General features: G+C 40.3%; 1 long non-coding RNA gene across 1 annotated transcript in view; it reads left to right on the top strand.

Annotated features, from left to right (window-relative positions):
• The window catches only part of LOC142829768 (uncharacterized), a 52,999-nt gene extending 26,595 nt beyond the window's left edge, over positions 1–26,404 (top strand). The window contains exons 2-3 of the long non-coding RNA XR_012904519.1: positions 16,030–16,129; positions 25,836–26,404. This is a non-coding gene — a long non-coding RNA (uncharacterized LOC142829768). The remainder of the gene's footprint in view (positions 1–16,029; positions 16,130–25,835) is intronic.
• The last annotated feature ends 1,374 nt before the right edge of the window (positions 26,405–27,778 follow it).

The raw sequence follows: 27,778 nt of genomic DNA, 5'->3' as shown, positions 1-27,778 counted from the left end.
TGGGGCCCTGGGATAGCCTGGAGATTACCAGGGAGGTTGTCAAAGGGCATCAGCAGGGGTTCTCCCTTCCTTGAACCCAGAGTCACCCAACAGCCTGCTCCATTTGATGTCCCACATTTTTTGGTGCCCCATGCAGCTGAGTGCTTTGTGTATTGGGAGGGCCAGTCCTGTTCAGGAGCACAATAATCCTGTGCACACTGCTTTGAAGGACCATTTTAGATTTAAGTACAACAATCAAATTTATTTCACAAATTTAAATCTCACAGGGCAACCTGATTTTTACCTGCTTAATGCAAGGGCAAAAAATAGGTTTTATTGGCTTGAGCCCTATAATTAAACTAGCTGAGTTTTTAGAGATTTACAGAATTAATCACACATTGATCAGTTGGAAAATGTAACACTGCATGGAAATTCTTCTACTTGTGAATCTTCATATTGGTGTAGTGTGTGACCCAATGGGCTTTATACCCAACTACAAAATTCTTTCCTTCAATGTGATTATTAAAAGAAAATGTAAATTTACAATAAGGACTTAAAGTTTCTTCCCCCTTAGTGAGTAAAATTGAGACAGCTGAACTCCAAGTTGCAACTTCCCATCAATTTTTTGCAACTATATTTTTCTTTTAAACACTCTTTTTGAAATGTTGAACACAGGGAAGATTGCACAGATGCTGACTCTGTTTGCAATGGCCTAAAAAAGCAAAGCACAAGCTTTAATCTGATGTCTAGGCTGCATTTAAAAAATTGGATTGAAAAGGATTAGATTAGATTAGACCTTCTGGATTTAAAAATGTTAAAACTCCATTTATGCTTTAACATAATCTCTTTCCATTCTCTGGAGCCATCAAGCTGAGCACTGGCCCTTGCTAGTATTTTTATTATTATTATTAAATTTGCTTCTTTTTTCATTTTAGCATCCTGGTTTCATATTTGTAATAGCAAGAAATCCTCTGAGACAGATCTAAAATTTCTTTTTTGACCTGGTGAATGGAAGGGCAGGCACTTAAGCCTCTTGCTTTTACAATGATTTTATATATTTGTGCAGAGTCACAAATGTAAATATTAATAGCTAGTTTTTAAAACCAAATAAGAGTGAGTGCTTTTAAGGACTTTGAAGGTTTGTGAAAGCATGATCATGTTTTATAGCACAATTTATTTATAATGCATTATTATGAAGAAATGCTCAATTTAAAAAGCAATCATGCACTTTACTAAACCTGAAGTACCTATTACCTACAGCATCTGTAAATAAAAAGGAATTATAATATTTGCTACTACCTTGTAGTTCAAAATTCAGATAGGTTTGCATTGTGCATAAAACTGAAAATCAAATATTATTTGTGGTTATAGGACAATGCATCTCAGGAGGAAAAATTGAGAATATTAATATCCTTTACATGGTCAATATGATATTTAGAAAAGCAATTGTAAAATTCCAGCTATTTTTTTTTGAAAATTCTATGGTGCATACTAGATTACCAGTTTTTCATTAAAACCTCCCCACTGATAATGGCCATGGGACTCTGCATTAATCTCTACAAGCAACTCTTAAATGTTATGGAGCCGTTGACATCCTTACTTCTGGAGGAATTCTGCACCACTTTGCATGTGCAGAATTCATGTCTTTTGCAGATTCTTTTTTCTATGCAGAAAATACATTCTGCTGGAGAGACTATTGCAGTTACACCTTTCACCCAACTGGGTCTTGTGTGGTGATACAACAGAGGGCAGCAGGAGTAGTCTTCCCTGGCGAAGAGAGAGGGAGGAGTAGATGCTGAGTTCCTCATAGATTCTTGCCTGCAGAGCAAGGTAATGGAGCATGGGATACAGGACGGGGACACACAGTGCAGGGCACATGAGGCTTCTGGGTGGAGATAGGAAGGGTTATGTTGATTGAAATTTGGAAGGACTGTCAGGAGCAGGGACTGAATTGGAGTATGGTGCAGGGATGCATGTGGAAAGGAGACAGAATAGGTGTGGGATGCATGGACACATGAGAGTGGAGGGTGCAAGGACTCATGGGGATGGAGGACAGGAGCTGGCTGAGTTGAGGTGCAGTGACACATGGGAATGAGGGTGGGGTACAGGAATACATGGGGATGGGGAATGGGATGCAGGAATACATGCGGATGGAGAGAGGATGGCTGGCTGAGGGTGGATGCAGGGACATATGGAAACAAGAGCAAGACTGACTAAAAAGGTCAGCCAGGGCCTGCATGGGTAGTCTCCCCAGCTCCCTATCAATCTTCTAGCCCTCCACAAATTTCATACATCTCCCACCAACATCAACTCTCTGGTTCATTCTCAGGTATCTTCCCAGCAATTGCTTCCTTTTACCACTGCTTCTGAGGATTGTAGGGAAATCTGTATTGTAGTTGAAATGACTTATTACTCAAAGGTCTGTATTAATATGCCCAGTAAGGAATCTATTTATCATAAAAACATTCCTGAATCCTTTTTGTTGCCTATATTGTTACAAGCATATTTGCAGACTGGCATTTTGAAATAAATTATAAAAACAATTGAAATTGTAGTAATTATATTGCATTATTTTGATGAGTAAAATATGCAGAATTTTGCTGATTTATAAAATATTATGCACAGAATTTTTTATTTTTTTGGTGTAGAATTCCCCATGTGTAAACAAGTCCTATTTCTATTCTGAAATTGTTGCCAGCCCTTATTAAATACATACTAGTTCAATTTTTCCTTGAGTAACTTTGTGCGTTCTCTTCCCAATGAAGTGCTTCCTGGAAAGATTTAAAGGTCAGCCTTCAAATCTCTTATTTAAAACTCATCTCTGCCTGGATAATTATAAAGCACTTGACAATAGATGGGCAATTGGTTAGCTGACTCCACCTATTGGCTCTTGTTCTCTACTTGATAGCCTTTTGGGGGAGGGATGCCATGTTTTTTAATGTGTATAGTACCTTTACCACGGGGCTTCTAAGTGATAGTGTTATACAAATAATAAAATACATACAGTCATCTGAAAAGCTGATGTGGAATGTTAGCAATTCTTGTTACTATGTTCTAGTTTCTGTATACAGAAATATTTAACTATAAACTAGTTTATAATGTGGTATATACATTCTGACTACTATTTATGACTAGTCATGGACAAGTCAGGTTATTTTTCACTCAGACATGAGATATAAACACGCCTATAAATCAGAGAAACCCATAGGACAGCATTAGTTTACTTAAGAAGAGGCTACACAAAATTAATTGCAGCATAACTAGTAAACTAGGAATATATAAATATAATCTGAGCAGTATTTATGTTATAGAAACATTGGTGGCAATACTTCAGTGTGAAAAGGTATATCTCATTACTGTTTTCAGCTGACCATGTAGATTTCTCAGACATTTTCCTTTGAGGCTGAAATTTCAAAAGGCTGGCTTCAGCCTACAAGTTTGTGTGCTCTTTTATTCATTCTTTCACTTTATTCTTCTTTCTTTTGTGTTATTTGAGAGAAATTATCTGTTATTCCTGAGTTTGAAAAAATGGGGGGAAATGTCTACATGTTAAAAATACATTTTCCAGCTCAAAATACTTAAAACAAAACAACCTTGACACTTTCCATATGGGTTGATTTAGTTGGGATTGGTCCTGCTTTGGGCAGGGGGCTGGACTTGATGACCTCCTGAAGTTTCTTCCAGCCCTATGATTCTATGATTTTATGATATTCTCCAAGAGTTTTCAATGAGAAATGCAACCCATCTACTTTATTTTTAAATTAATTTGCTAATTTTAAAGCTTAAGGAAATGATTCAGGAAACTAGATGCCTAAATTTATGCCAGTGTGTAAAAAGTCCCCTAGTTGAAAAGTGCTTAACATTAGGCTCATATTAAAAGCACTTTGCCTAAGGGCTAAATTTTCTTCTAGAGGAGAATACTCTGGTTGCTGTTCAGAACTGAGCTCTTTTGAAAATCAGACTTTTACTTTCAGCCAGGACTGGAAATGTAAGTTGAAAACATTGTAGGAAAGGTTGTTTCAAGACTAAAATTATTAGCTGTCCTGATGGCTAGCAGAAGGTTTATGTAATTTAAGTGCAATTTAAACTGATTATATTTACAAACAGAATTCCCATTCCAGGAAAAATTCCAATATTTTTACAATGTTTTTTTGATTAGGGACAAAAACTAAAAAATTTGTAATTTTAAATGGACTATAAATTTCCACTTAGGTTTCTGTGTTTGTCTGAGACATTGCAGTGCCTTCTGTTTATGGTAGTTTTGGGTGCTTCATAGTCCTGTTCACCCTGATGCGCTGGGCCCCCATATGGAGGAAAAAGGGCCCGGAGGCTCTGGAGGGCACACTGCAAAATTTGATAAGTGTTTGGGAAGGGTCTCATGTTACAAGTTTGTACTAGGCCCGAAAAAATTTATGCATGGGTCTTGATGATGGCCAGTGCTCCCCAGCTGAATTGCATCTCCTGTTATGCATCATGGTGTCTTACTACTGCAGAACTGCCATGATAAATCTTCAGAGCCCCTGTGGTGCATCATGTGGGTACTGTTTTTAAAAGCCTGTTCCATAGTATCAGCCATAGCTGGAAATAGAAGTCTGGTAACACAGTAGGAAATGCTATTGAAAATTCAGGGATAAAATTTCCCTCTGTACTGAGGGCCAGCACAAAGCCTTTATGATTTAAAATCCATTTACAGTAAGCATTATTTTTAAGGCTTAAGTTAGATTTAAATGTAGCGTAGGCCTTGAGCTGAGATCTTTGTAGAAGGGGATTTTTACCCAAATTTCCAGATGTACCTTTGTACATCTTACAGGCGATATCCTTAGCAGTATAAATTAAAACAGTGCCATTAGAATCAATGGACCTATGCTAATTTACACTGGTTGATGATGGTCTGGCCCATTCATTTTAAAAAGCTTTAGTAAACATTAGCGTATTAAGAGTCAGTTATCATTTATCACTATTTTTAAGAGAGTGGGTATATTCACAAAATAATTTACTTGAACATTCTTGTTTTTTACATGATCTGAAAGTGTTCCGTGGAATCACTCTCAGAGAAACACATTAACTGGCTGCCCTGGTTTGTTTATTTACCGGTGCAGTGGCCACGGAGTTTTGCGACTCCCATTGGCTCTGTTTTGTCCTTTGCAGCCAAAGGGAGCTGAGGGAAGTAGTAGCCCAGCCCACGCCTCTTCCCATTGCTCTTGTTGGCTGCAAAGGACAAAACTGAGCCAATGGGAGCCGTGAGGCTCCGTGGCAGCAGCACCGGTAAATAAACAAACCAGGGCAGCTAGTTAATGTGTTTCTGAGAGTGACTCCATGAAACACTTTCAGAACCACTGTTATAAAGCATATCATAAATGCCATGTGATTTAAAAGATACATTACAGCGGCCTTTATTATCCTCTTATTTATACTGATGTAAATCAGAAGAATTTCCTTTAAAGCCAATAGAGTTATAGTGGCATAAAACAAATGTAAGTGAGAAGGGATTCATTATACTTAAATTGAACTTCATTCTAAAGTGTGACATATTTTTATAGTGTTTACACTATTAAACAATTAAAAATACTCATCTAGACAGCTGCACTGGATTGGATTTCCTTAGATAATATCTTTTTCTAGTCAATTTCACAATCTTTTAATTCTGTCCTGTGTTTTCTGGTCAATCCTACAATCTTCTCCTTCCATCTTCTACTCAGTTTGCTAACAGATATTGATTGACTAAACTTAAAATAAATACTAGAATAGAATCTTACAAAATTCTAACAATGGGATATAATTATTATACATTTCTAAAAAAACCAGCAAGCCTACAATCTCTATTCTGCTATTGATTGCTGAAATTATTGAACTGTATTCATCTGAATTATAGGTTGCATTTATTATATGGAAAGGATGCTAAGTTAAAATCTATAAGAATCATCTTTAACTATGCTCCATTTTGTAAATTAACATACTTCAAAAACAAAAACAAAAAAAATCGCAGAAGAAAACATTCCAAACTATTCATTTTACATTTTTCTGCTGTCCGTGAAATGTTATGTGCATAGAGCAGCATTTACAAGTGGTGCACTTCTTACAATAGAACAATGCTGTAAAAACTATTTTGATAATGATTTAGCACAGCCAATGTTCTGACAATTTTACTTTTCCTTAATCCTCAGACAACTTGTCAGACAGTTGGATTTTATGAAATTGCAGAGCTATTCCTCTGACTCGTGCTGACAGACCAGAAAGATCTCAACTTCAAACCTCCACTTAGAAAGATGAAAGGCTGAGTATCTTTTGGAGATGAGAGAGAGAAAGTATTTTAGAGTCCAGGAGAAGCCCTAAGAATAGCCAACCTGGGAAGAAGCTAAGGTTTAGGACAATCCTCATAAATACAATTGATTCTTTTTGCTTAAATTAAGTCTCTGAAAAAAACAAAGAGAAACAACAGTAGGGTGGTGAGTTTTAACAATAATCTATTGTGTTGGCAACGATTCAGAAAATCTGCAGTACAACCATATTTTTCTAATATTCTTATTAATACAGTTTCTGGGGGGTTATAAACCAGCTAAAAGATTAGATCCAACAGTTTGGACTTCATCCTTTTGCAACAGAAACTTCAGGTCTAGTTAAAATGACAGTTCATTAGAATTAATATAAATTACAATTATATTGTATAGCAAACAAGAACAAATTCTAGCCCACAAAACTTGGTACCCAGAAAAACCTCCCGGGGGCTATTTTAAATAGAGTAATATCTAGTCATGACTTTAAATCCAGAAATTGTCTTCCTAAGGGATGGAGCTCTTATTCCTCACATGTAGTTCACATGATCAGCTTTACCTTAATTAGTCTACTAATCAGGAGACAAGATGTCTCTGCCTTCCCCTGTCTTCCCAGGGATATAATGTCACTAGCAATGTGGGTATATAAATATTATCTTAGAAGCCCCATAAGGGTAATAAGCTTTTTCCAAAGCAAGTAAATTTCATTTTGAAACCGGTAACAGAGATTAGAGAATAATAGAAGAGAATCTACCCCAACTATCTCTCTCTATATAACTAGGGCTCCAATTCAGAAAAGCAACCCTAGTCGGGAATGCATTTAAGAATGTTTAACTTTACATTGCGCTTTCCTTGTCAGAAACCCAAGTTTGGTGCATAATATATTACAAAGAATCAAAGACATAAATAGGTTTGGTCAAAAAAATTCCATCAAAAATGTTTTATGACAAAAGGTTGGGTTTTCATATTTTTGGTGAAAACTCTGTTTTTCATGGAAATTTTCAGGTTTTGGTTGAGAGAAATGAACACCCAAACACCAAAATATTTTGATTTTGATATGCTGATGCTGTGACTCATGGAAGTTGTAGTTCAATTACCTACTATTGCCATTCTTCTCCCATTCTTCCTCATCCAGTCTACATTTCCCTAGATAAACTGTGTCCAAGGATACCCATTAAAATCTCAGAGGAGTGACTATGGCGTATCATGTAAGCAGCAGTATGACTCTGTTCCCAGCCTTTAGAGAGAAATAGGACCATAAGTTTCTGCAGCAGCATTTCCAAATACGACATTTTTATTTGTTTGAATTTTTGTCAAAAACTGAATTTTTCCACAAAACCACACTCCCTCTGTTTTTCAACTACCTATAAACTTAATTCTCTACCGCTCTCCATATTTAGGGCTCCTCTCTATAAGATTGTTGCAATTTGATCTGAATGGTTAATTTAGGTTTATCTTAAATCAATGAAGAACAGATTTAAGCAATATAAATGTGTTCACACTGTCTTTTAAAGTGATTTATCTGTATTGGTTTAAAAACAGATTCAAGTTATACTATCATAACTTATGGACAAGCCCTTAATAATATTCCTTTGTGATACAAACTACTCTTAGATGCAGTCTCCAAAACTCTGTTATTATTCCAAATCTTACTTTCTTTTGTATATATAATATAAATGGTTTAGCAAATGATCCTCGTAAATTCCATTGGTGATCTGTTTATTGTGGGTAACATTCACAGAAAAAAATAAGAGTACTGAGGCTATGTCTACACCTCCGAGGGTTTTTTTCAGAAAAACAGCCGTTTTTCCGAAAAAAAGCTTCACTTACGTCCACAAAGAAAAATCAAAAGAACAGAGGGTTTTTTTTCCTGATATTGGTAAACCTCTTTCTATGAGGAAGAAGCTTTTTTTCAAAAGAGCTCTTTCCCAAAAAAGGTGTGTGTGAATGGGGAAAAGAGAGTTCTTTCAAAATAAGAGGAAAGAGGAAAAAGCACAGGTGCCCTAGTGGCCACTCTGTCCATAGTAATCACAGCTTAAATGAGAGATAGCATCTACACTGAATGGATGCTTTCTTTTGGAAGAAATTTTCTCCGAAGATCTCTTTCGGAAAAGCTTCTTCTGAAAGAAGCCTGCGGTCTAGACATAGCCTTAATCAGTTTACTTGTACCCTAAAAACTTAATGAAATGAGAAGTATCTGTGTCAGAAAGACAAAAAACTCCTCCACATAACAGAAGAACCCATAAATGACCACTCTAAAAATATAACTTATATTTTGACCTATGACTCACTCCATGACATTAATTCTTCAATGTGAGGAATTAATGTACTGAAGAATCAATATGCTTTCAGAAAGATACTACATCAGTATGTTTCTTTGCTGGTCAGCATTTCTATTATTAACAATTTATGTTAGCAGCAGCCTCCGGGCATTGGGCAGTATTTGAATTTATTTTCCCATTGTACTATTCTTGGCTGAGCAATACTTTGTGGAATCTCATGTAGGAGACCACAATCAAACCATGTTCTTGTCAACCCAAGATTATAAAAACAAATCACATAATAAACAGGTTGTTGAAGTTAATGGGATCGGCTATGATACCCGAGGTTTCCTCATCTATTGTTGCTCTGGTGACCTGGACTGAATCAGAGATTCCGATATAATACTAATTCTCAACATTAATATTTCAACTGGGTTTTTGTGTGTGCAGTGTGCATACATCCTATATCAGGTTGAAATGTGATGATAGCTGTTAAGTTGGATGTGGCTTTTTTCTTAAAACAAAACTGATTGAAAAGGTTATTCTCAGTTAAATTAACAGAAATGTTACTTGAACTTCAGGGAGAATTCCTATAATAAGTACAATGGATGTGAGCTTTTGTAATATGACAGAATTAATTTACAATTGACTTAATATATTAGAATGGAATAAGCCCAGCCAAAAAGGTCAGATCAGAATCCTGTTCCAAATTTCTCCAAAGACTGGGAATATATTCCTGACCAAAAAAAAAACCCTCTAAAAAGAGTGGGTGGCTTTATTCCACCTTTGTTATATATGGATTTTGGGTGGCTGTCAGTACCAAAAAGGCCCCACATAAAATGCAAACTCCCAGAATCTTTGTAGTACTGAATGCTATGATCCTGACACCTCCCAGCACTGAACTTCTTAGCCCCAGAACACTCTACAGAGAGGCCTATGAGGGAGACAGTATTGGGCTGCCATTAATCATGGGCTGAGGTAACTCACCCTATGAAGCTTGCAGCTCTTTTATACCGTTTCTATATACCACAGAGTGGGGAAAAGAATTTAGCCCCTGGATATGTTCAGATTTGAAGTTCTGATTCTTCAGTAATATGACCTTGATTAACATAGTTGCTAAAATCTTGAGCCATTGGTGCAAATACTGCAGCTCCACTGGTGATAGCCTCACTAGGAGTGCACCACAGATTGGCCACCAGGGTTATAATTACTTTTATCACCTATACCAGTAGTTCTCAACCAACAGTACATGAATCCCTGGGGGCATTGCAACTCTGAAAAGGGTCATGGAATGGGTCATGGGGAAGTTGCAATTGCAGGGATGGCAAATAGGGCAACTGCCCAGGGCCCATGCTGCAGGGGTCCCCACAAAGCTGTTACATGCTTCAGCTGTGGGAGGTGGGACTCTGGCTTCAGCCCTGCTACCTGGGCTCTAGTTTCAAACTAGGCAAGTGAAAAGTAGGCTGTCAAGTATAACACTGAACTGTAAGTACAATATTTATACGGGCTGAACCTCTTAAATCCAGGACCTTCTGGTCCAGCAACATCTGTGATTTTGTTAGACCAGAGAGCCCCAGAGCCCGGGAATGTGAGCCAGTCAGGGAGTCCAGCAGAAGAAAGCCCCACGATCAGAGTGGTGAGCCCTGACCCCAGAAAGCACTGGCCAGGCAAGGCAACAGCAGGATCAGTAAGCCCCGTCCCTGTGGCACCCCGTCCTAGTGTGGCAGCAGGGAGACAGACACGGAGCCCCAGCCCCGGGGAGTTGTGGCAGGGCACGGCAGCAGTGGGGCCACCGGCAGCCGATGAGCCCTGTCCCCAGGAAGCCCCAGGCAGCACAAAAGTGGGGCAGCCATGGAGCCCCATCCCAGAGAAGCCTCAGTGGGGCAGAGCAGAAGCAAGACTGTGGCAGCTGGAGAGCCCCAGCCACGTGGTGGCAGTGTGCCAAGCCCAAGCCTTGTAACAGCAGGGCTGAAGTCCAGTGGCAGTGGGGCTGGAGCAGAGCAGCCAGAGGGGAAAGGCAGTATTTGAGAGACTGGTGGCAGGGGACCTCCCCTGATCTGGCAAATTCCCTCATTTGGGACAGGTCAGGTCCCGAGGGTGCCAGACCAGGGAGGTACAACTTGTATTCCAATCAATTCAGCCTATAATTATCTGGTAAAATGACAAAGTAAGCAGTATTTCATTAATGAGGCGCTGTGATACTTCCACATTTTTATGTCTGATTTTGTAACTATGTAAAGACACTAAGGGTACGTCTAGACTACAGGTTTTGTCGACAGAAGTTTTGTCGACAGATACTGTCGACAAAGCTTCTGTCGACAAAGAGCATCTAGACTACATTCAGTTCTGTCGACAAAGCAAGCTGCTTTGTCGACAAAACCCTGTAGTCTAGACACAACCCTACATGTAGTAACACCTTCTGTTGACAGAACTCTGTCAACAGAAGGCATTATGCCTAGTAAAATGAGGTTTACCAGCGTCAACAAAACTGCTGAGTTCTGTCGACGTTATGTTGACAGAACTCAGCGGTAGTGTAGACGCAGGTATAGTTTTGTCGACAAAAGTCACTTTTGTCAACAACTCTGTAGTCTAGACACACCCTAAAAGGTAGCTTTGGATATGATTTTGTTGAGGAAAAATTACACAAAATTCAGAGATCCTGGGAAAAAATGTACAAAAATCACAGTATGGTCCTGGCAGGGCTGAAGACGAAGCCATAGCCTCACAGTCTGGGACTGAACCTGGAGCTGGAGCAAAGAAGTTATGGAGATCTGCTGAAGTCACAGAATGTATGACCTCCATATCTTCCTGATTAAATCGTATCCTTAGACATCATACATGAGGGCTGCATCTATACTGGCATGATTTTGAGCAAATACTTTTAACAGAAGAGTTTTTCCATTAAAAGTATTTGCGCAAGAGAGTGTCTATACTGGCATGTGCCTTTGTGCAAAAGATTTGCTTTTGCACAAAAGCATCCGTGCCAGTGTAGAGGCTCTCTTGCACAAGAAAGCTCCGATGGCCATTTTAGCCATCGGGCTTTCTTGTGCAAGAAATTGATGTTACCTGTCTACATTGGCCTCTGGCACAAGAACACTTGCACAAGAGGACTTATCCCTGAGCGGGAGCGTCAGAGTATTTGCGCAAGAAGCACTGATTTCATACAGTAGAACATCAGTGTTCTTGCACAAATACTCGCGGCCAGTGTAGACAGGCAGCAAGATTTTGCGCAAAAGCAATCACTTTGGCGCAAAATCTTGCCAATGTAGACAGCCGAGATGTTTCTGTGTTTCAGTTTGAAAACCCTGGCTGACAATGGATCAAGACTGACTGATATAAATATGTGGGGGCCGACCTTGAGCTCACTTATGTCTGCTTCAGAGCAATGTAATTTTGTCTACTTCATCTGACAGTCCTGATTTATATGCCTTCTGTCTTACTCATCATGTTTTACTTTGCATTTATACAGGCAGTTAACTTCTCTGAGGATTTGTTCCATACTCAGAACATGAGCAGCAATCTGAAACTAATTAAAAAAAAAAAACAGTGTCAAGTACCTCTGCCCAAATGGATGATATGTGGCGGGAGGGTCTTCTCTTTGCTGAGGGCTCTTTCGTTGGATTAGATTAGGGTCTCATTTAGTCGTCTTAAGCAGCTACTGATTGCTTAGATTGTATCAAATGCAAAACAATATTGTCATTGAGAATTGATTATCGTAGCTTCATTTAGCCATTCAGGGGAGCAAGAAGGAGGAAGGACACCACCTCTCATTTCATTGATCACATTGAGATGCCAGGCTTGTGCTCTGAGTAGAGGCTCGTAGCTCAGTACTCCCCGCTCATCCACCCCTTACTCATCAACTTTTGAGGTGCAAATGAGTTGCTTCACAGAATAGGTGATGGTAATTTACTTCTCCCTCAGCTCTGGACAGGAGCATGACTCTGAGGCATAATTCAACTGCTGGTTTGTTCCTCAGACAGTGGCAATTTGTACTGCCACTTACTCAGAGCTGATTGAAAAATTACAATATAGCCCAGGGTTTCCCAACCCAAATATAGGTCGCCATTACATTTCAAAAGGGTTGCCAAGTGTCCCCCCCAGGTGGCTCTGCTCCCCCTCCTCCCCCCATTTTTGAATTGTCTTGGGTCACCAAGTCTTCCTGAATTGTCAAAATGGGTCCCCATCTGGAAAAGGTTGGGAACTGCTGATCTATCCCAAGATAATCCTTGTCACTCAAGGGAAGACTCCTTCACTTAGCCCATTTCTAAAATACATCCAATTGCTAATTCTCCTAGCTCTCATGCCTGCCTCCATGCACAAATTCTGATAGATACATTTTTCTGTTGTTAGATTTTTCTGCTGTCAGAACTTTAACATTTGATACAGTATATTACTTCTCCCCCCTCAACACAAAGAGTCACAGTCTTTGAGTTTATTCTCCTGGATCTCTCCGAAATCACAATTTGGTGAATTTTTCCACCCTATATGACTCTTCATTAAATTTTAACCTGCTCTCTTCTGTATCTGTCTGAAAATTCCATTAGTTTTAATTTCTCATTGAAGCCCCTGTGTCACAGAGACAACCAAGCAGTTTGCATTCTGTGGAAATTTAAATTAGAGGAAATAGAAATGCATCTGTTAACTCAAGATTGCTTAAATAATTTTTAATCCTTATTCCAATTGGATAGGAGAAGGGTTCCAATGGAGGGGAGACTAGCCATATAGTTCACTTTAGATCTGTTCCATTGGTATACCAAGACAATGATTGAAATAGTTCCAATTATGAGCGAGCAACATCATTGTTAGCTGCAAATAAGACCACTTCTTAGTGTTCAGTAGTATTAGTACAAGTCATATACAGGTCTTGTCCTCCCAGTCTTGCATCATCAGGGAGAAAGAGATGACATACACAGATGTGTCAAAGTAACACACAGTAGAGAGAGAAAAAATAAAAGAAAGGGAATATGGGAAGTAAAAACGAACATTTAAGCACACACATCAATGGCATTCATGGAAGAGAACATTCAATTCTTATTCCCTATGGCCATGTCTATACTAGGAAAGCATTTTGAAATTCCTAAATTCAACTTAATAACTCCCTATTTAACAAACTTGAACTTGTATGTCCACTCTACAGGGAAGCCTCAAAATTAGCCTGAAGCAGGTTCCATTAATGTAGATGCATCACCTCAGACTTAGGGCTCGTCTAATCTAATCTGAAGTTTCGAAAGAGGATGGAATTTGCATATTTTTTTCTGATCTCTCTTTTGAAAGGTCTGCTTTCGAAAGTGAAAGTAGTCAGGATGCAGGTTTTTTTGGCAACCTCCCTCCCTTTCGAAAAGCCATGTAAATCTCATTTTTTAGGAAGAGCGGCTTTTCAAAAAAGGGGGGGTACCCAAAAAACCACATCCCGACTACTTTCACTTTCGAAAGTGGATATCGGAAGAAGATATGCAAATTCCTCTTTTGAAACTTCAGCGAAGTCTAGACATAGCCTTAGAGTCCCAGGAAGCACTGAGTAATTAGTTTCTTGCAATTTCAACCAGAAAGGACACTGTCTCAATGACTTAATCACCTGCATCCTGCTCCAAAAGCCTTTTAAATCTGCACTTGAAAGGGAATCCTCTGAACTGTCATTCATGCTAAAATTCGACACTCTACGCCTGAGTCTCAACAAAGACTCTGGGTATCTTACCCATTACAAAGATAGCTTCCCCAATTATCACCTCTAATACCATTAGCTCACAGACATCTACCTTCTCCCCCTCCCCCCACCCCTCCACATTCCCCTTCTGTTCTGAAATTTGATTTGTCCTTTTCATATGTGTTCATTTTTTTAACTGTATCCTTTAGTATATATGTTTGTGACAATTTTCTTCCAATATTTGATCTGAGGAAGTGGGTCTGGCCCACAAAAGCTCATCATCTAATAAACCATCTTGTTAGTCTTTAAAGTGCTACATAGTCCTGTATTTTGTTTCAGCTACACCAGACTAACACGGCTACATTTCTATCACTATTCTGAAGAGTAATTATTTCAAAATAAAAGCGACGAGGAGTCCTGTGGCACCTTATAGACTAACTGAAGTGTAGGAGCATAAGCTTTCGTGGGCAAAGATCTATTTCGTCAGATGCATGTAGTGGAAATTTCCAGAGGCAGGAATAAATATGCAGGCCAGGATCAGGCTGGAGATGACCAGGTGGATCCAATCAAGGATCACCTGGTCATCTCCAGCCTGATCCTGGCCTGCATATTTATTCCTGCCTCTGGAAATTTCCACTACATGCATCTGACGAAATAGATCTTTGCCCACGAAAGCTTATGCTCCTACACTTCAGTTAGTCTATAAGGTGCCACAGGACTCCTCGTCGCTTTTGCAGATTCAGACTAACACGGCTACCCCTCTGATATTTCAAAATAGCCATACCAGAGCATCCTAACTTGAAATAGCTATTTTGGAATTAAAGTTACTCCTGGTGAAAAGCAGGAGTACAGAGTTCAAATTCCAAGACCCATTATTTCAAATCACGGGCTTGGTAGTGTGGATGCACCATTTATAAATTTGACCTTGGGCAGTTAACTCGAAATGAAGTCCAAGTGTAGACCAGGGATACATAATTTTAGAACTTTCTGCTTTAGGAGCTATTCACCTAAACACGTGGATAGTGCCTAGTAAGATTTACAAAAGCAGGTTAGGCACCGAATTCCAAATGAAAACATTGACTTTGAATTATAAAGGACTTAAAAGATTTATAAACATGTTTACTTTTAAGCACATGCTTACCTCCATGGAATTATACTGTCAAATTTTCAGAGAGCTCAAGTGCTATCCTGAATAGGGATAGTATTAAAAGCATACTTACGTGCATCTGATAGGCTACGTCAACACTGCAGCAATTTTTCAGAAGAGGAAATGCTAATGGAGCGCTCATTTGCAAATCTCGCGCTCTCCTTTGCATATTCTCTTCTGATCCTTTTTGCAGAAGAGGTTTTTGTGATAAAAAGCTCTGTGTAGATGGGGCCATCTGTCAGAAAACCCCCATTTTGCACAAGAACCCTTATTCCTCCAAAAATGAGGCTAGACTGCAGGAGCTTTTCCAGGATTCCAGAGATATCCCGGAAAACTCTTTCACATCCAAGGACACGTTTGTTCTTCCGCTTTTTTTAACTCCATTGATGCTGGACTTACACAGGTGTAAAGTGGAATCTGGCCATTCTGTTTACATTTTCTCCTACAAGTTGAATTGCAGCCCAGTACACCTTTCATAAAGCCTTATTGTATACTACTTAGATCTAAGGCTTGCATGTGGCTTGCATGGTGCATTCCACATGTTGTGCCCTCAGTACAGGCATGAATTTCATCTGCCCACAATAAAAAAGATCTAAATCAATTCCTAAAGTACCTTGTTGTATGGTGCCTATTGTCCTCTTCATGTCAACACACTGCTTTTTGCCTCTACCTCTACGTAATTATGAAACATATTTCATTTTTGTTCAACTTTAATCATTTTTCTAGATGCCACAGTATGAGATGCCTTGACTGAGACCCAGCCACCATTCAGAATGTACAGAAAGAAAGTTGTTTCCTTGGCAACAGTGGTAATGTACATAAACAGGTCCTTGCTGCACATCTTGGTTTTTTTATTTGTTTTTCATATAGATTTGCATATGGAATTAAACACGGAAAATCAATTGAGTGACACTGACAAGCTAAACAGGAGGTGCATTTTCTGTCAAAACATTTTGCTGTTTAAAGTAACTTTTGCAACTAAATACAAAATTTAGTTTTTGCTCCCTTACTCTTAAAATATATGTTTATTTTAGTGGAACAGTGTACAGAATAAGATGTTATTATTGCAAGTGAAGGTGCAAGATTCTCGCCTTGAAGCTTACTAATGTGCCAAATTCTACCACCTTTACTTACAATGATCAGTACCTTATCCCTCCAGTAGTTCCATTAATTTCAATGGACTGCTCTTTGGAATAAGGTCTGAAGAATGAGTGTTTTTACTCCTGTACAGAAGACCATCACAAGGCTTATGTACACCTACCGCCACCTGCTTAAGTCCTCCTTCAGGCTTTGAAACCCATGTGACAATTAGTCTCGTCACTTAATGCACAACTGGAGAGTGTTTAGATATTGTGGTGGGAAGGGTAGTATAAGGACTTAAACATAGTATTATCCAGGGTCCCCATAAACATAGTAGAGAATTGTAATATTCAAAAAAGAGAATTATAATATTCAAATGCCAGGAGGCCAGCCTGTGTGACAGGCCAGAGTCTGAAGCAGCTTAACTCAACAGGGAGTCCCACGAAGCAGCCAATAGCACCACCTACATGGCCCAGGGAGCTGGGATAGTCTTTTCTATCTTTATGTGATGTGGTGGGGCAAGGACGTGTGTGTTTCACAATGTTGCACAGCACCAATTGTCAGCAGAAATGTGGTTATAAAAAGTCCCGTTGCTTGAAGGGAGAAAAAGGCCTCCGCATCCTTGTGTGATTAGTTACAAGAAGAGCCATAATTGCACAGATGACATGAAGGCTCTTCTCTCCATCCTCTGAAGAGGGCCTTTGCCACCCTTGCCCTGTGCTGACATCAGAGAAGGGGGTAATATGACTAGGGTACTAGTGAAAATTGTGTATTTTCAGAAGTTAAAATAGGAAAAGAACAAGGTAAAAATTGCTTAGAAAAGTTAGTTGCTTACTCAAGTAACTAGGGCCTGAATAAATGCAGCCTAGAATACTCAAGGAGCTGACTGAGGAGGTATCTGAGCCATTAGCCATCATCTTTGAAAAGATATGGAACACAGGAAAGATCCCAGAAGACTGGGAAAGGGCAAGTATAGTTCTCATCCCTAAGAAGGGAAATAAGGACAACTCAGGTCTAGAAAACATGACCTATGAGGGAACATTGAAAGGACTGGGTTTATTTAGTCTGGAAAAGAGAAGGCTGAGAGGGGACATGATAGCAGCTTTCAAGGACCAAAAAGGGTGTTACAAGGTGGAGGGAGAAAGATTATTTTCCTTAACCTCTGATGATAGTCAAAAAAGAAATGGGTTTAAATTGTAACAAGGGAAGTTTGGGTTGAATATTAAGAAAAACTTCTCGTCAGGGTGGTTACACACTGGAATAAATTGCATAGCGAGATTGTGGAATCTCAATCATTGGAGGTATTTAAGAGCAGGTTAGACATCTGACAGGGATGATCTAGATGGTGCTTGACCCTGCTGTGAGAATCATAGAATCCTAGGACTGGAAGGGATCTCAAGAGGTCATTGATTCCAGTCCCCTGCCCGCATGGCAGGACCAAATACTGTCTAGACCATCCCTGATAGACATTTATCTAACCTACTCTTAAATATAGGGCCGGGGACTGGATTTGATGACCTCTTGAGGTCCCTTCCAGTTCTAGGATTCTATGATACCTAATGGATTATCGCTTCAGTCTCAGACTCCCTTCATAAGTCTTGGGCTTTCTTTTCCTTTTGTCCCATGATCTAAAGGAGAGTTTATAATTAAAATTAGTGGGATAACATTAAGAAAAAGTGAATGTATGTTGCTAGCTTTGTAAAAGGATATACCAGCCTTTGTTTGGAGTGCTCCCTTTGCCTGGATATGAACTTCACCCAGAGAATTCTCATATTAGTGATTTTAGGATTGCACTCTCTGTCTCTGGGAACTGGGACCATCACACAGGTCAATGTCAATCAAATATAGTTTACCTTAAAAGGATACCCTTGAAGACAGTACAGCTAGTCAGATGATGAAAGCTAGCAAAATCTGAGTCTGTGTCACTACCAGGTAGTGTGTGGGAGGATGCTTGCAGTGTGCTGGGCAGGCCTCCTGCTTCCTCCACAAGCTGTGATAATGCTGGAATATGTCTACAATTTCAACACTGAAAAGTGGAGACCAGAAAAAATGGATGGGGAGAAAATTATTTGCCTTAATACACTGGCCTTTCTGCACCATAACCATCTGGCTGCTAGCAAAGGTAGCTCTGTTCCCTTATGATTAGCTTGGCCAGAAAAGGAAAGCATACGGGCATCATGTCTGAAAATAGATTTACAGATGTAAATATAGTGTGTTCTGGGAGTGTGACCTTCACCCAACACAAAGTGTGCATTCAAAGTCCTTTTAGTAACCTAAGACCTTAACATGGGACCTGAGAGATTGAAAAAAAGGACTTGGAAATATTTGGGCAAATCATTTAAAAAGTTATGCAGTAGCATCACAAGTCCAGTGCCTTCACCAACCAGTTGCTTAACAAGACAACCCTACACGGCTTTATCAAATGGAGTTGACTAATAAAACACAATCCCTTGACTAGCAGCACTGATTAAATCCACTTTTTCCATGGTAACCTGATAAACTGACAATGTCTTGTGATTGGTAATAGAAAAATAATTTTATTAGAAAATACAATTAGATTCTCATTTGAGGAAAAAAATGAGTATTTGGATGGGGTTAATTATATAATACCGTGAGAGGGTATATACCCAGGCTGGGTGAGAGAGAGTTAAGTGGAGCCAGAGAGCAATTAATGTATCAGGTTGCATCTGGAGGGTAGTCCAGGGCCAATTTAAGATTAGGCCCCAGTGCGGATGAAGCTGAGTGATAAATTAAGGATGAGCCCCAACTGAGAGGAGCACTACTGTAATAAAAGAATGAATTTAGGGCAGTAGGAAGGAGATCCAGGGGATGAGCAGGGCTTAGGATCTGCTCCTAAGCAGGATACACAAGCAAAGGTGCAGAAGAGGCAGTGGCATGCCACAGGAGTGGAGTGAGCTGGTGAGCCACAAGGAAAGGAGACACTGAAACACAAAGGGCAGATGCAGACAGGATCCAGTCTTCCAGGGAGAAAGCTCTAGGAACATTGGTCAGTTGAGGAGCCAAAAAGAACTCCGCTGAGCTCAGAAGGCAAAGCATGTATGGCAGAGTGAGCCCAGAAAGGGACATGAGAAAAGGGTTGAGAGAGAGGCTGAGGTAGGAAGTTGTCTGGGAAGGAAGCAAGGAGTGCAAGAAAGCAGATGTTAGCTACTTTCTCCAAGGTTCCTGCTCTGGAACCCAAAGTAGTGGGAGAGTCTGGGTTCCCTTTCTTGCCACTGAGGAAGATGGTATGAAAGCCCATTAATATAAAGCTGTAAGGAATGCTAAAGACAGAACTGGGCAGAAATCTTGGTGTATAGTCACTGAACTGCTGTTTTATGGGACTTGATTGCCACAAGCAGGCTGGAACTGAATATGGCCTAATCAAAGAGTGACAACACAGGCCACTACAAGCCCAGAGTGGCTGTTGGCAATACACTCCAGAGGAAAGCCTCATATACCATGCCTAGCTTCTAGGGGTGTACTTGCTGGTGAGTCAGTCTTCTGCAAGCACTTTAAAATAGTACTTGATAACATTAGAATAAAAGAAACTGTTGATTGCAAAATGACTCATATTTTAAAAGTAATTAAGAGGTCCAGTGAATTGTTTCTTTACTCAAGCCACTTATGAGTCCTTCATATGCGAAGTAGATTCTGTGTGTGTACATTTTGGTTTAATCAAATGAAACCACAATTGCATTTTCCCTTCTACCATAAATGGCAATTTCAACTCAACTCAAAACCATAAAATATCTGATGAAATTGATTCATTGTACAAAATCCATTGGCTTTAGATTGCTTTCAAAAAGCTGTGCAAAGCCCTAGCCATCAATAATTCAGTGGCAGGCTTGGAACAGATTTGCTTGTACCTAGCACATACATAGTAAATAGTGTGACAGGTTTGGCATTAACACTGAAGTCTTGAGACCACCACCATCTTAATCCAGGTAGTGGTTTATGGCTCAGCTCCTTGGAAACAGAGCATACTTGGAAAGCTAAGAAATGTCATGTGCGTCTTTTGTCAAAAACAAAAATAAATTGCTGTTATCTTGTACATGCTTTCTTGACTAATGGAAGTGTCATTCTGTCCTGATGTTTGCATAAAATGTTTTTACTAATGATGTTCTGCAGTTTTCTATATAACAAAAGAGAATTTCCAGCAGACAAAGAAACAGCCACAAATGTACTATTTTCAACATGGTTAGAAAAGTCTCTGTGTAGGAATCCCTGCCTCCATTTGATTTTGTGCAGTATTGATCCTAGAGAATGAAATAAGAAAGAGTACTAGGTGTTTGTCTCCATTCCCTCAATGCCGCTTCACTGCTATGTATTCTTTAGGGTTTGAAGCAAAATGCAGGACAATGTAGCACTTTAAAGACTAACAAGATGGTTTATTAGATGATGAGCTTTCGTGGGCCAGACCCACTTCCTCAGATCAAATAGTGGAAGAAAGTAGTCACAACCATATATACCAAAGGATACAATTTAAAAAAATGAACAAATATGAAAAGGACAAATCACATTGCAGAACAGAAGGGGGATGCGGGGGGGTGGGAAGGGGGAGGAAGGAAGGTAAGTGTCTGTGAATTGCTGATATTAAAGGTAGGGAGAGTGGGATGTTTGTGAGTTAATGGTATTACAGGTGATAATTGGGGAAACTGTCTTGGTAATGGGTGAGAAAGTTCAAAGACTTGTTAAGTCCTTGTTGGTAAGTGTCGAATTTTAACATGAATGACAGTTCAGAGGATTCCCTTTCAAGTGCAGATGTAAAAGGTCTTTGTAGCAGAATGCAGGTGGCTAAGTCATTTAGAGAGTGTCCTTTCTGGTTAAAGTGGCAAGAAACTGTTTTCTCTTTGTGATCTTGTCTGATATCTGTTTTGTGGGCATTAATCCTTTGGCGAAGTGTCTGAGATGTTTGTCCAATGTACATAGCAGACGGACACTTTCGGCACATGATAGCGTAGATTATATTTCTGGATGCGCAGGAATATGTGTTCTTGATCTTACAACTCACTTGGTTAGGTCCAATAATGGTATCAGCAGAATGAATATGTGGACAAAGCTGGCAACGGGGTTTGTTGCAAGGGAAGGTACCAGGGTTGGTATTAGTGTGGTATGTCCTGTGGTGGTTGGTAAGAATCATCTTGAGGTTAGGTGGTTGTCTATAGGAGACTATGGGTCTGTCTCCCAGAGCCTCTTTGAGTATGGTATCCTGTTCCAATATAGGCTGTAGTTTATTGATAATGTGTTGGACAGGTTTAAGTTGGGGGTTGTAGGTGATGACAAGTGGTGTTCTATTGTTGGTTTTCTTGGGTCTGTCTTGAAGTAGATGGTTTCTAGGTATTCGTCTGGCTCTTTCAATTTGCTTTTTTGTTTCTCTGGGTGGGTAGTTGAGATTTATAAATGCTTGGTAGAGATCCTGAAGCTTCTGGTCTCTGTCAGTGGGGTTAGAGCAGATGCGGTTGTATCGAAGGGCTTGGCTATAGACGATGGATCGTGTGGTGTGTTCTGGATGGGAGCTGGATGCATGTAGGTAACTGTATGAGTCAGTGGGTTTTCTGTAGAGAGTGGTGTCTAATTTTCCATTGTTGATTTGTACGGTGGTGTCCAGGAAGTGGATCTCTCGTGTAGAATGGTCCAGGCTGAGGTTGATGGTGGGGTGTAGGTTGTTGAAATCTCTGTGGAATATCTCCAGTGTTTCTTGGCCATGTGTCCAGATCATAAAGATGTCATCGATGTACCGTAGGTAGAGGAGGGGTGAAAGGGGACGGGAGTTGAGGAAACGTTGTTCTAGGTCAGCCATAAAGATGTTAGCATACTGTGGGGCCATGCGTGTACCCATGGCTGTGCCGCTGATCTGGAGGTATAAGTTGTTCTCAAACCGGAAATAATTGTGGGTGAGAACAAAGTTACATAGGTCTGCTATCAGGTTGGCAGTAGTGTCCTCTGGGATAGTGTTTCTAATTGCTTGTAATCCGTCTTCATGTGGGATGTTGGTATATAGAGCTTCTACATCCATGGTGGCAAGGATGGTATTATTGGGGAGGTTATCGATGTTTTGTAGGGTTTGGTTCTCTTATGTAAAGTGAATGAACTGAAGAGAAGTCCACGACCTGCGGGGAGCCATTCCACAGCCAGTTAGGAGATTTTTTTTTTTAGCAGTCAGGAAGGATGGCTATGGACTGAGCCATGTTCAAATGCTGACCCTGCCACAGACTTCTTGCATTACCTTGGCTAACTCATTCACTCTTCCTATGTCTCAATTTGTAAATTGTAAAAAGTGGGTTTTTTTCTTCCACCCTTCATCTGTACTATCTGTTTCATCCCTGTAATACTTACTTCTAAGTACAGTAAACTTCTAATAATCCGGCACCTTTAGGACCCAGGGGGTGCCGGATTATCAGAGATGCTGGACTATCAGAAGGCGGGGCTATGAGGGGTCTGGAGTGGGGTGGGAGGGGATGCCACCCCAGACCCCTCAAAGCCCCCCCTTACGATAGTCCGGCTCTACCCCATGCGTCCCTGATTCAGCTGCTGCTGGTCAGTTTCAGCAGCAGCTGAATCGGGGATGCCTGCAATAGAGCAGCTGGGGTGCTGCCAGGTTGGTCCCACAGCACCGAGGGGCGGCGCTACAGCACCAACCCAGCAGCACTCCAGCTGCTCTTGGGGACGCCTGGGACAGAGCAGCTGGGGTACTGCCCAGTTGGTCCTGTAGCGCTGCCCCTCGGGGCTGCGGGACCAACCCGGCAGCACCCCAGCTGCTTTTGGGGACGCCTGGGGCAGAGTAGCTGGAGTGCTGCCGGGTTGGTCCCGCAGCGCCGTCCTTTGGCGCTGCGGGACCAACCCGGCATGACCCCAGCTGCTCTGCACCAGGGGTCCCCGATTCAGCCGCTGCTGAAACAGATCAGCGGCTGATTCCAGAAAGCCTGGGGCAGAGCAGCTCTGCCCCGGGCTTCCTGGAATCAGCCGCTGATCTGTTTCAGCAGCGGCTGAATCGGGGACTCCTGGGGCAGAGCAGCTGGGGTCCTGCTGGGTTGGTCTCGGAGCAGCGGCTGAATCCCGACGCCTGAGGCAAAGCAGCTGGGGTGCTGCGGGGTTGGTCTCGTAGTGCCGCCCCTCGGTGCTGTGGGACCAACCCGGCAGGACCCCAGCTGCTCTGCCCCAGGGGTTCCCAAGTCAGCCGCTGCTGAAACAGATCAGCGGCTGATTCCAGGAAGCCCGGGGCAGAGCAGCTCTGCCCTGGGCTTCCTGGAATCAGCCGCTGATCTGTTTCAGCAGCGGCTGAATCGGGGACTCCTGGGGCAGAGCAGCTGGGGTCCTGCTGGGTTGGTCCCGCAGCGCCGTCCTTTGGCGCTGCAGGACCAACCCGGCAGTACTCCAGCTGCTCTACCCAGGAGTCCCCAAGAGCAGCTTGGGTGATGCCAGGTTGGTCCCGCAGCCCCGAGGGGCAGTGCTACGAGACCAACCTAGCAGCACACCAGCTGCTCTGCTCCCGGCTTCCCCGATTCAGCTGCTGATCAGTTTCAGCAGCAGCTGAATGGGGGAAGCCTGTCCGGCTGCCCCAGCACTTCCGGGTTCCTGATGGTGCCGGACCATCAGGAGTCCTGGAGCATTGGATGCCGGACTAATGGAGTTTTACTGTAGTACCTTACTATATGTATGTACAACCCCAGCACAATGTAATCTGATGTTAAATGGAGCCTCTGTGTATTGAGGTAACAAATCAACTAATCAATCATTAAAAATCAGTTAGGGCTATGGAACCCTTCCATACCCCTTTAAAGTGCAAATTAAAAATCAAAATTGAAAAGTCTGGGGCTATTCATTTTACAAAAAAAATGATGAGGAGGGATGTGACAGAGGGCTATAAAATCATGAATGATGTGGAGAAAATGAATAAGGAGGTATTATTTGTTCCTTCCCAAGAAACAAGAGTCATCCAATGAAATTAATAGAGTCCTGGTTCAAATTTAGCATGAGGATGTACTTCCCCACACAACATACAGTATATCTTTTCATTGTCAGGGGATATTGTGAAGGTCAAAAGTGTAACTGGTTTCCAAAAAGAATTAGATAAGTTCACACGGGATAGGTCCATTATTGGCTAATAGCCAACATGGCCAGGGATGCAACTCTATATACCTCTAACTAAACCTCTACTGTCAGATGCTGTGACTGGACCATAGGGGACTGACTATTGAAAACTGACCAGTTATATTCATTCCCTCTGCAGCAGTTAACACTTACTGCTGTCAGAGATGGTATATAAGACTAGGCAGACCGTTTGTCTAACCCAGTATTGCTGTTCTTAATCAGTAATTGGCCTTAATTTTCCTTTTCTAGTATTTTGTGTTTGCATGTAGTAAAGTAGCAAGAAAGTGAGAAATTAATCTTAGATTTGTTTTCAGTATCTTTAAAATATGGACTTAAAACTTTAATAGCAATTTAAATCATTTTTCCTTTTAAAAAAATTGGAATGAGTACCTAAAAACTTGCTTATTTTGCTTCACTCTTCTTTAGCTATAATCTTGCAGGTATAGATCTTGACTTTCAAATGGATATGAAAGTGTCATGCCAACACATATTCTACATCAGTGCTACTATGGCAGGGGGATCCACACAGAGCTGAGTTTTGAATCATGCAAAGTGTGAGAATCTCTTATTTATCTTTGCCCATTGTACAAGGGAAGCCCAACATTTCTTTAGGGCTGGTCAAGATTTATTGAAATTTTCTTTCTTTTTTTATGAAAAACAAAATATTTATGAACATCAAAGGGCTGAAACATTTTTGGTTTTCAGACACTGTACTGACAATTTTTCAATTTTTTTTTCCTTTTGTTGAAAAAAAATGGAAATTTCCCACCAACAAAGTTTAAGCTATACATAAAATTCCCGTTTCTTCCAAACTTTTTAGCTGAAACTATTTACTGCTTTCTGAACCAACTCTGCAGTTCAGCTAAGTTGCTGCTACAAAGAGAAGGGTCATGGTGTATTCCTCAATTAGCTGTTTTTCCAAGGTACTTCTCTTTTAAGCGTATGCTGCAGTTTTGCCAGTCCTCCTGCTCTCTTATCCTTTATGATGTTAATGAAGATGGCTGTCTGCAGATGCTTCATCTTGACCATGAAAGAGAGAGAAGTATTAGTGTGGATGTTCTTAAGAAAAATTAAGATTGTGATTAACAACAGATACTTGGAAGAAGATATTAGCATAAACACTATGTTCAAAGCACATTGAAAAATGCAGAGAAACTCATTAGTGCTACAGTATATGACTGCTTCTAGGATTAAAGAAACATCCTAAAGTTTGTGTCAGCGTTGTTACAAGTGAACTCCCAAGTAAATAAATCAATACGTTCATATTGTTTCTGTCTAATGGTTTATTATAAAAAGCCAACTGAACAAAAAGCTCCTCTCATTCATTCTTGATGCACATTTTCTTTTTTCCTTTATTCTAGGGAAGAATTAATAACTGACCGGTGTGTGTATTTTTCCAGCATTGGTTTCGGATGAGCATTTTGAATCCCATGTACAAGGCAAGTTCTCTGAAGCAGCAGAATACTAAGAATTGGAAAGCTCTTCAACTCAAATGAAAATTGAAAATGAGATAGAAGAAGGGCTAGCAAGAACAAGAAAATTGTGGTTTTTCAAAAATGGAAGATGAAAGGAAACTAGAAGAGCAATATCCTAATTAACCAGAAGTGGAAGTCATACAACCAGAAAACACTTTTATAAATGATGTATGGCTAGAAGACATTAAACCTTCATTTCTGAAGAAAATTTGTGACTACTCAAAACAGGAAATAAAAAGCATCAGGGATTAAATGCATGTCTTGGACTGCAAATTAATGTTATAAATAGCTCATAAGAACAACAGATAAAGGACTGGAAAAAGATGTCCTTGAAATACATACCTAATTTTGAGTGTCACAAAAAAAATGATATATTGACATGAAATGGAAAACTTATCAAAAGGAAAAAAGCTACTATACTGATGTTTTAGACACTTTGTCTCTGTGGATCTGAATATTCTTCATAAACATGAACAACACTCCAGGTGGTACTGTGTGTATTAGCCCATTTTATGATTGTGGGTAACCAACACTAAATATTTCAAAAGTGGCCATTGTGTTTTGGGTGCCTCAATTTTGGGGTGACCAATATAAGACATATAGTAGGCTTGATTTTTGGAAAAGGTGAACCTACAGCTTTAACTGCAGTCTATAAATCCAGCCAAAGGAGCCACAAATTGATAACCTGAAAACAAAGGTTTCCAAAATGGGTGACTACAGCTAACTACTCCCAGGTCACAGACGAAGATTGTGAGAGAGCCAGGAATAGAACACAATTCTTCTGAGGGTATGTCTACACTATAAAGGTTTTTTTTTTTTTTTTTTTTTTTTTAAATGGCCGTCTTTCAAAGAAACATCTCACATCCACACTGCAATCGCGTTCTTTAAAAAAAAAATTGAAAGAACAAAGGGATTTTTCTGACATTGGTAAACCTCTTTCTAGGAGGAAGAACACCTTTTCTGAAAGAGCTCTTTCGCAAAAAGGCGTGTGTGGATGGGGAAGAGAGTTCTTTCAATAGAAGAAGAAAGAGGAAAAAGCACAGGTGCCCTAATGGCCACTCCACCCATAGTAATCACAGCTTACATGCTAGATGTCCAGACTGAATGGATGCTATCTGTGGATGCTCTCTTCTGGAAGTTTTTTCAGAAGATCTCTCCTTTGGAAGAAGCTTTTCCGGAAAACTTACAGTCTAGCCTGAGTTGCTGCTCTCTGCTTAACTACAGGATAATTCTTCCTAATTATATTATGGAGAAATGGATAAAAATAAATACAATAAATATTAAACTGCTTTAGCAGAGGCTGCTGAGAAAGTGGTACAACCATTATATAACTGTGAATGCATTGAATAAATGTTAAACTATACATTTTCTCTACACATCCAAAATTTAATACAGCAATGCACAAAATATCAGTAAAATTTGACTCAAAATCTGCAATAACACTCATTCCTAAGGCAAATAGCAGACAAGAAGGATGGCATAAATTATTCACAAAGAAATGAAGGATTCTTTAAATGTAGAATCCAACAAAATGGTAATAAAACTCCCTCTCTTTTGCTATGCCAAACCACAGTCAAGTATGGCATCCTCTCTTAGAACCACACAAAGTTGCGTTGTTTTTGCAATTGATATCACAAAACTATTTGCAAAGTTAAATAACACAAGACCTAAAGGTTGCAGTTCTGAAAGCAGTGGCATACAACAATGCTAAAGTGAATAAATTAACCTTTAGAACAATGCCACTTCCAGGGAGTCAGGATGTATAAATATGTCAACAAAATCCAAAGGGTTTAGTCATGAAATAAGTAACAAAATGAAAGAAAAAAATG

The sequence above is a fragment of the Pelodiscus sinensis genome, chromosome 6 (assembly GCF_049634645.1).
Source record: "Pelodiscus sinensis isolate JC-2024 chromosome 6, ASM4963464v1, whole genome shotgun sequence".
In the NCBI taxonomy this organism is placed as follows: domain Eukaryota; kingdom Metazoa; phylum Chordata; order Testudines; family Trionychidae; genus Pelodiscus; species Pelodiscus sinensis.
The sequence above is the reverse complement of the archived record's forward strand: the minus strand, read 5'-3'. Positions and strand labels throughout refer to the sequence as shown.